The following is a 10,154-nucleotide window of genomic DNA, read 5'->3' on the forward strand; positions in this document are numbered from 1 at the left end:
AAATGTCATTTATCTTTAGGAAGGAGGCGAGGGTCATCTGCTGCTACATCATTTCTCAGCTGTCCAGCAACATGATGTTCACAGCCAGTTTGTACAGGACGTTCATTTTATAGGCTGGCCCAAGGCAGAAAAAGAAATGAGCAGACATTCAGCATTTTATTTCGAGACATTCTAGGAAATCTCCCAATAGGTGTCAGAAATTGGCTCCCTTGCAGACAGAGGAAGTCTTACTGCTGACCTCAGTGAGGCATTGAAACCAATATTCCAGTCTACACCAGGGAAAGAGAAGAACCATTACACATGGTTCATGACTGGGCAGGGCTTTTCTGATCATCCTGACTTTTGATTCCCATTAAGGACTGGGATCCCTGTTAAGTAGAAACACAGCTTGGCACTCTGTCGACGTAGAAATGTGGATAACATGTAGATGTACCTGTCAGAGAGGTGTGTGAGGCCACAGAAGTAGACCTGGTTGAGCGTGAGAACCGGAGTGAATCCCCCGGCTGCACAATGCAATGGCCCTGCTCTGAGGTCTCACAAGGAGATATATGGAAATCTGCCTATAGATAAACGTGGGATCTAGGAGAAAAAAAAAAAAATGCATTGAGAGTCACAATCTTATACTTCAAATATTGGGATACTAGACATGGAGCTATCTCAATCTCACTGGGGAGTTGCAAGGAAGTGCCCTGAAATAGAAAGGGGTTTTGTGAAGTGGTGGGCAATTAGTTGTAATAAGTAATTTACTGAAGTGATCCAAGAGTCTTATGTTTATAAAGGACCCACTGATGTTTAAGGACTATTTTTATGAATGTAACAAACAGCAAATATTAAAAGGTACTCTCAGATCAGAGCAGAAATTGATGCTGAATGAGGTTACTAACCTGAAAAATATTTTAAGAGTGTTAAAGAGATTTTAAACTGAAGTTGCAGTCAGGAATTCAAATTGCAGCTTGTTATTAAAGTTGTTGGTTTCCTGGTGTCTGCAACCCTACTTACAAAGAACAAGAGCTGGCTACTCTATCTCTGCATCGCGAAAACATTTACAGATGATTGTAACAGGTCTGACCATTTTTAGTTGCCAAGGGCCAGGTTATTTCCTACTGAGACAAAACTGTATGAAAGCTAGAACTTTGTACAGTTAGTATTTGGTATTTCTCACTGACCCTTTAGTGCAGAGGATGGCTGGGATTTGCAGCTCTGTGAGTTACACTCCTCTGCATCTGCAGGGTCATCACACAAAACCTGAACGCCTCTGACAGCCTGTGGTGGCTAGGGAGGCCCTTGGGGCGTCTCTGCTTTGCTCCAGAGCTATCCCCCAGCAAGGGTCCCTCTTCATCTCTGCTCTCGCCAAATCCTCCCCTGAACCCGCCAAATGCAGACTCCCTAGGACCTTTAGCATGTCGTTCTTCTCAAATGTCTTCCCATCTGTTCTTTCTTTGTCATACCACTGGGAACATCTGCTTCCTCCACAGCGGTTTCTGTCTTCCTCTGAGAGCTGAGCTGATGCGGGCAGATCCCAGGGGCTGTTCCCCCATGGCAGCATGCCTCCATCAAGCGACCCGCCAGGGGAGGGAGACTCTGTCACAAAATAAATCCCATTTCCTTTCCATATACCAAAGGATATTTCTAGGACCTACAGCTGACAGCAAGACTTTTTGCAGCAAGGGCAGCCCAAGAAACAGAAAGCCAGTCATCCAATGCCAGGCAAAGATGCTGAAAGAGAGCTATTGTCATCTGATGGAGCAAATGCGTCCCAGCAGTCCCTGCTAAAGCAGAGGATCTCTGGGCCATCCCACCCTTCCACCTCTGCCAGCACAGCCCAAAGGGCAGATCACATGATGATTACTAGTGCTTTTTACAAGCATGTTTTAGTATACCATTTATCTGGAGATTAGGGTTTTTTGTTGTTTATCCCCATTGTCCTTAGCAATTTGCATTTAATGAGTAGACTACATGTATTTTTATGGCTGATGGTTCACAGCAACAAATAAAAAATACTTAACTGCATCTGGGCAGTGTGCAGGTGGATCCCAATCCTACATTGGACCAGTCCTGGAAAGAGTGTTTTCTGTCCTTTAGCCCTGAGAATGGAGCTTTAGCTGCCAGCAAGGCCTGCTGAGGGAAGAAAAGGTCATTAGCCATGGTGGATGAACTCGGTCTCTTTGAAGAGACCTGTTTGCTGCGGGCTTCAGGAGACTGAGGATATGATGCCTTCCATTACAAAACGCTGTGGTGGTTGAGCAGCACCCAACAAATCACTGAGACGTCATGTCACCAACCTCAGCTTAGCAGACAGCGTAGGCGAGGACGCATCACGTTCAGCATTCAGGCATCTCCTGGCAATCAGCTTTCCTCTCTCAACCCTGACTCGGCGTGTCAGTGTCGTTTTACATCGCCTTCGCTCCCAGCTAGGTTCAGACACGGTGAAGTCGTGTAACGCACGTGTTTTTAGCATCGATACACAATCGTTACACAAGCAATCGCTAGTTCATCGGGTGCCTTTTTTCCTCTCTTCCCCCTGCCTCCCTTGTGTCTGCTCACAGCAGAAGCTGACTCCATTTTCCAGCAGCTGAGGAAGGCTGTGGTGGGACAGCAGAGGACCTGCTGACCAGCAGCATGTCATGTAGAGTCAGAACTGGAGGAGCATGTGGGGAAGGTCTCCGCACAGAGTGAACGAGAAGGGCTATTTAGGGGAAATAGCAGAAAGCATTGGTAACAACAAACACGCTTCAATCACTCACTAACAGAACTGTTCTCTACGGCGGCCCTGTAGCTTCTTTTGCATTTGTGGAGAAATTAACAAATTGAGAGCCGGATCCAACGAAATAAGTTCAATGTAATAACAAAATTCAGCCATATTATACTCTTATAATACACATACATGCACAGAAGGACTGATTTAAGGGGGTATAGGCTGTCTTAACTGTGGCACTTTCCACCAGTTGAAAACTTGACCATTCAGCATCGGTAACAATCTTTCAGTCTAGTATTTGTAATGTATTTAATACACAAGCATGTCTGTCAGTATTATGTGTCTACACATACATTTTTTCCCATGTCACATTGAAAACTTTTTATCTATTCACTTTGCTCTGCCTTTGGCAATTCCTAGTCAACCACAGAATTTATATTTCACCTCAGACCCGTTCACCCTCTTTCCAGGAAGCTCTCACAAACCCTCAGGTTTACTCTTAGTACTTTTTTTCCCTTATTCCACTGTCCTGTTGGCACACAGTCCTACGCTCATAAACCAGGACGAACTGCTGTATGTGCGGTTTGTCCAACGCCGCTGCAGAACTAAAGGCAAAATGGAGGGTGGGCTTCCTCCAGCCCAGGAGCTGTTTTGCCCTACCCCCTGCCAGAATTCGGTTGCCTACCAAAAATGCTTCTCTTCTTCGAACTTTGGTGTAAAGTTCGGGCCAAATCCATCTGCAGAACAGTGATTCCTAGAAAGGTACAAACCCAAGAAATCTATCGTTTTTCCAAATTATAGCCATACTAGGAAAATGCGAGGAATAAGGTGCAGGGGGCTCCTATAACCAGCTAAAAATCTACTGAAGTCTTTCTGGGCTTCCCGCAGCACACAGGCTGTGAGTCATAACTCCTGAGGCTTCCAGTGAACAGCTAAAAGGGAGAAATGATCAATATAATTTTTCTTAGTGAGTGATTAAGACTGCTTTTAGCAATGCAGTCATGCATGCTACGTACTAAAAGAGGTGATTCATGAGTTACTTGGAGGAGGAGCATCTTCTTTCCTCAGTTCAGAATCCCGAGGGATTAGCCGGTGCCCTGTGAGCACGGCTGATTAGCATGTAGAAAGAGAGGAGAGGAAATACTGGCTTCTTCTGTCCCTGTCCCCACACCTGCAGTCGTCTTCTCATTAAAGCAAGAAAGAAATGGGGGAATTTTGTATTCAGCAGTGACATTGTTTTAGTCATACTTTGCATAAGTCTGACACCAGAGCTGGCTGCCGGCAGCTCCCGGCAGCTCCCTCCTCTGCCCTGCACCCAGCCCAGACCGCGATCTTCATGGCCCCACCGAGCAGCCCCAGTAGCAATACTGGCTGCTCTGCGCACCGCTTTCTGATGCTGCCCTGGCACATACGTGGGAAATGTCTTCATCCTGATTTTTCAGACAATTGCCTCTTCTGAAATAAAAAAGAACAGTTATAGGTAGAACTGGCAATAATGTATTGCTTCTTATTTGAACTATATTGTTGCTGAATTCTAACAACTCCTCCCAGCGTTCCATCATTGTAAGTTTGCTAATGATAATCTTCCTTTTAAGATGAGGTCATGCATACGGTAGAGAATATGCTGCTCCCAAGCCTTTTTAAGTTTGGGTAGCTCCACATTTTAAGGCATTCTTTGCAACGCCCTGGTGATGCAATGCAGCAGCATGATGGCATAACCATCTGAAAGGTAACACTGTGATTTTTTACAGTCTTTTTCCTGTGAGGAGAAATGGTGTTGCCAAAGTCTGCATGCAAAACATTTCCAACAAGTAGAAATGGATGTTGCTATCTTTTCATCACAACATGAGTTTAATTTATGGGCAAGTAGAAAGCAAATTTTTTTCTGAAGAGACTGATCAAAACTGTCACATGCAAGACTTACATCTCTTTCCAATTTTCTTAAAGCCCAAATATCAGATACAAGTACAACTTATGTGCAAACTTATTTTGCGTGCTTCTAACTGCAGTCTCATGTAATAATCATTTGGACACGCTGTACTCAGAAAACGGGCAGCAATTCCAAGATTGACGTATGTGACAGACCTCTGGCACCAGCTTAAAGATGTTGAATATCTGCAAGGCTAGTATACATACAGTGCCCTTGCACCCAGACATAGCCACTGCACTATTGCTAAGCACACTTACACCCTGGATTCTACCGAATTCGTTGAAACTCTGCATCACGCGTCCCTGGGCTCAGCCTTTGTCTCAGTGTCTCCCGCTCTGCTTTTGGTTTGTCTTTCTTGTGACCTAATCCTGGCAACCCCTTTTTTGCCTTTCACCTCCCGTCTCCTCTGTCACAGGTTGCCTCCCTGGCTGCCACAGCACCAGCTATTTAAGCAAAATGATCCATCTTCTTCTCTCTTACTCATGTCTCTCTTTTCTCAAAGAGGTCTGGGTGGGATGAAAGGAGATGCAGCCTCCGCATCCTGGGACAACCCTGACCCACGTGGAGCAGTGGCAGCTCTACGGGGTGGATAAGCAACCCCTGTCAGTCCTTCCCCACCACGTTTGAGCAATATCCTGCCCTGAACGTGGCCTACACTCAGCTCTCCTGTGCTGGTTGGTATTTATTACCAGCCTTTCAATATCTGTATCCCTCCTTATTTCACCTTGTCGAGTGCAGAGTGTGCTTCCCATAACAATGGAGTGGAAAAGAGTCTCTGTAGGTGCCTGTCTAGCTGAGTTCCTGATAGAAAGACCACAGGGATTTTGGTTTCTATTATTAATTATGTAAGGGTGCTTAAAGCCTTGGCTATATAAATTCCATACAATCAAATTCCAAACATACAATTTGAAGAAAATATGAAGTTCTTTGGAAAAAAAAATAAGATTTTTTTTTTTGGCAATTCAAAAAGATGATCTTTTGGTCTAAAGCACAGATAATTTTTGTGCTTTTGAAGGTCAAAAAACTGTCTCTTGAAAACCAAACAATTTAATTGAAACATGTCCAGGGTTTCTTTTCATTAAATAGTGGAATATATTGACCAAAACAAGGATCTTCTGTGAAAATCTCATCTTCAGTCAAAAAGTTTAAATCTCCTGAGTCTCCTGAACTGGAGATAAATCTCCTGTGCACAGCACACATTGGACACCAGATGAAATCATCCTCATTATATCTATGTATATAACCACTGAGGAGCAATATATTCCATATAAAACCAGAGTATTATCAACTCCATATGTGAGCTGTTATGTAACTTACATTATTTTTTCTTTCACCATTAGGCTTCAGCTTTCACTCGAAGCTTCAAAGACAAATAAATGGTTAGTCATTTAACTGGTGATATATAGTATTCCTCTTTGCCATCTCTGGCAGGGTTTTGCTTTTAAGCTTAAGTCAAAGCAATTCATTTGTGTCCTAAGTGACACAAGTACCTAAACTTCATTGCAGCAGATCTCCCATAGTGCTGAACACAGAGCAAGGTCAGACCTTGGGAAGGAAAAGTGAGCACGGTGCTGAATGACAGCTAAGATTATTTTTCTGTAACTCGAGCAAAGTTGTATGTTGCTCTTCTGACACTTCCTTGGAAACGGCCACATCATTTTAGCTAAAACATTTCCTGCCTTCTCCCCTCAGCTTCCCACAAGAAAGAGCCAGAGGCATTTATTTAGCATTGAAAACATCTGCACAATTTATTCACATTTGAGAAAGTACGGAAGAACTGCAAACAGTAAAATTTAGTGGAAAGATCTGGGCGGTCTTCTCCTAGGAGTTAATACCTGTGCTCTGCATAATGGAAAAATTGCCATTTTTCTTTATCAGTAATTCAGTGAGACTTACTCTGCCACTCTCTGGAGGGTCATCTATGACAGTTAATATATAACTCGCCAATGTGTCAGTTCTTCCCTAAAGTGTTCTTTCAGGCACTGCAGGGGAATTCCCTCTGATATCTGTGCCAGAGCAAAGGTACACTGGCAGCGGCAGTTTTATAAAAGGGGACTTCAGCTGCAAGGGCAGCTTGGGAACATCTGTCTCCCATCCCTGTCTTGCCTCCAGCTGCTCCTTCACACTCATGCTGCTCTGCAGCTCTTGTTGGGGCTGTGCCGTAAATCAGGTCACTGAGCTGATCCAAGTCACAAATAATCTTTTTTTTTCTTTTTTTTTTTTAATTTACAGGGTTGTTCTTAATACAGGTTGCTTTTCTTACCAGAAACGATGCCAAAAACTTCAGTGCTGGTGCAAGTGAGGAGGCAGGGCCCTGGGACAGAGAGGAGAGAAAAGCAGTCGGGATAGCTGGCACCGGAGGAAGCGCGCGTGGGTTCATGGAACTGCCGGCTCAGATGGTGCCTCTTCCACTAGCAAGGGTAGAGGTTAGTCAGAGGGTGTTATCATAAACCGTCATCAAACAGAAGGTTCACACACAAAAGGATCATGCATTGCTTTAAAACAGACTAAAACTAAACAGTAAAAATTGCTCCATATGTGACTTCTGCAGAAAAAGTAGCTAAATACATAGGTGTCAGAGCATCTATGTATGTATATATACACACACGCACATGCATATACACATGTATACATTTTTACACACATATACACACACAAAATTCATCTCTAAATTTAAAAGAAATGCAAAATATGTCTCACTTCAGAGTTTTTGCCAGCCTTCAAAGCCTGCATGCAGCTCTGATCCCGTGGATGCTCGGTTCATGAGAGCAACAACCAGGAAAGCCTATAGAGGGAGCAGGTCGCCTGCTTTTCCTGAGTGACAGGCGTACTCAGCCTTAAAGGACGACCCTGAGAGAAAGGAGAGACAAAAGCAGAGGATGAAAATGTCTTGGGGAGCAGTCTCAAGGGCCAGAGCGGTTACGCTGCAAACGGGGGGAGCAGCAGCAGCACCTGCTTCTCACGGCGTGGGCAAGAGGGCTGCAGATCCACATCCACTGACTTTTCCTCCTTCCCTCTTCTTCATGTTCGCACTTGGAGCCCTACAAGGAGTCAAGAACCTGGGGTGCCCCGGCACTCCAGCCCCTTCTCTGCACGTTGCAGGATGGAGATTTGCTCTGTTGGAAATTGAGCACAATTTCATCTTCCAACACTGTGCTGGTTCTGGCTGAGGTAGAGTTAATTTTCTTCATCATAGCTGGTATGGGGCTATGTTTTGGATTTGTGCTGAAGGCGGTGTTGATAACACAGGGATGTTTTCATTATTGCTGAGCAGTGCTTACACAGGGTCAAGGCCTTTGCTGCTCCTCACACCACCCCACCAGTGAGGAGGCTGGGGGTGCACAAAGTTGGGAGGGGGCACAGCTGGGACAGCTGACCCCAACTGACCAAAGGGATATTCCATACCACATGACATCATGCTCAGCAATAAAAAGTTGGGGGAAGAAGAAGGAAGGGGGGGATGTTCAGAGTGATGGCATCTGTCTTTCCAAGTAACTGTTGGGCGTGAAGGAGTCCTGCTTCCCTGAGATGGCTGAACACCTGCCTGCCCATGGGGAGTGGTGAATGAATTACTGGGTTTGCTTTGCTTGCGTGTGTAGCTTTTGCTTTGCCTATTAAACTGTCTTCACCTTGACCCACAAGTTTTCCCACTTTTGCCCTTCTGATTCTCACCCCCGTCCCACCGGGGGGGAGTGAGCGAGCAGCTGCGTGGGGCTTAGTTGCCGGCTGGGGCTAAGCCACGACAAATAACTACGGCCAAAGTGATACAGCACTGCCCAGAAGTAAGGGAAGAATGCAGTACAAAAACCCTGGCATTTCCTGCTGAACAAAAAGAATAACTAGAAAACGTGTAACTGTATGTCACAGGCGACATAAGAGAAGCAGTATTAAGCAGAACTAATACTAAAACTGTATTCAGAAGACAGAATACACAGAAATACCAAAGAGTTAGTTTTTGTCAGTAGAGGCTATGTGCCTGAACTGAACATGATGTTTATTCTAATTTACATGTCCATACACAAAGATTTCTAAAAATCTTTAAGCCATATATACCTGTATTGTAGGTCCAGAAGCTGGTAGTTATTTGTAGGACTGCAACGCCCAGAAGGCCTGGTCTAGCCAGAATTGTATTTGCTGAGCATGACACAAATCTGTACCAAGAGCCTTTCCCTTACCATGTTTATTATAGTCCAACAAAAGAGATGATAAGATTTTCTTTTATTATTTTTTTTTTCTTTTTGAAACAGATAGAGAGCTGTGACCAAAACAGTTTAACAGAAACTGGATCTTATCAAACAAACGTAGATTCAGCTTTTGAGATCAAAAGACTAGCAACTCAAAAATACCTGTATGGGAGCAATGACTTTCGCAAGATGCTTGACTGAGTGGTATCCATGTTCTCAACTTAAAAATAACAATTACGAATGAAAAAATGGTGCGCAATATATGGCCAATACACGTGCGTTATTTACCGTGTTGTACATGTGAGTTTTCTTTGTAGAAGGACTGGCCACCAGAGTGTGCACCAGCTAACTTACATTTCTGTAAAGATCTGAGAACTGGCATAAAGCATACAATATTTATACATTAAAATTATACTAAGAGCTCTTCCCCCCACGCACTAAGGTCTAATAATACTTCAGCATTTGTCTCCTGGGGAGTGAGAGCAGGTCTTAGGATTGCAACGTAAATAGTAAAGCACAGGTCATGCAGCAGTAAAAGAGAAAAGGAACTCTCTATGCCCTTCGATTCGCAGGCACTGCAGCATGAGGCATTAAAAAAAGATAATATTACTTTTCCTCAGCTAACCCACATAACATGTTTCATCTTTTGATCCAGGTTTGCTTTTTTTTTCCCCCCCCCTTGCATTATTAGAGAGAGGCCATTTGAGGAATATATTCTGCACAGTGATGTGATTCAGCAACTTTCTGGAAAACAAAAATGCAGCCCTCTTTTTGGTATACTAATGAAACACAACTGGCAATGTTTTTCTTTGAACTGAGCCTAACTGAAAGCAGGTGATGTACCATGTGAGCTGAAGCTCAGTGGTCTTGGATCACAATATCATTTTTCATGTTTTTTCATATGACTGAATGTGAGCTGAACATACCCTGCTGCTGAAACCAGGACAATGACAACAAATACATAACTGTATGAGCTGTTGCGTTACCAGAAAATACATTTTCCTTTTTATCCAAATTCTGCATAGCTTTTGTCTGTATCAACATGTGAGACTCTCATTTCTGAGTACCTCCCACGGACATATCTGCAGAAAGGTTATCCTGCAGTTCCACGAGGGCAAACTCCCCTGCCACGAGCTTGCCGCATCATAACTTTTTTTGCAGAAAGGCATTGAATGGTACTCACTGCAGAAACACTATATGATTTTGCATATTTGGTATTCTTTAGCCAGGAGTGCTCCAAGTCTGGGAAATGAGATCAGGATCAAAAAGCGTTTGCCTTAAGAGGAACAAAATCCCCCACAGTGACACACAGGGTAGTCAAAAGAGTTTCGGAAGCCATGGTGCC

This window comes from Phaethon aethereus (genome assembly GCF_964289735.1).
Source record: "Phaethon aethereus genome assembly, chromosome: 1".
Classification (NCBI taxonomy): domain Eukaryota; kingdom Metazoa; phylum Chordata; class Aves; order Phaethontiformes; family Phaethontidae; genus Phaethon; species Phaethon aethereus.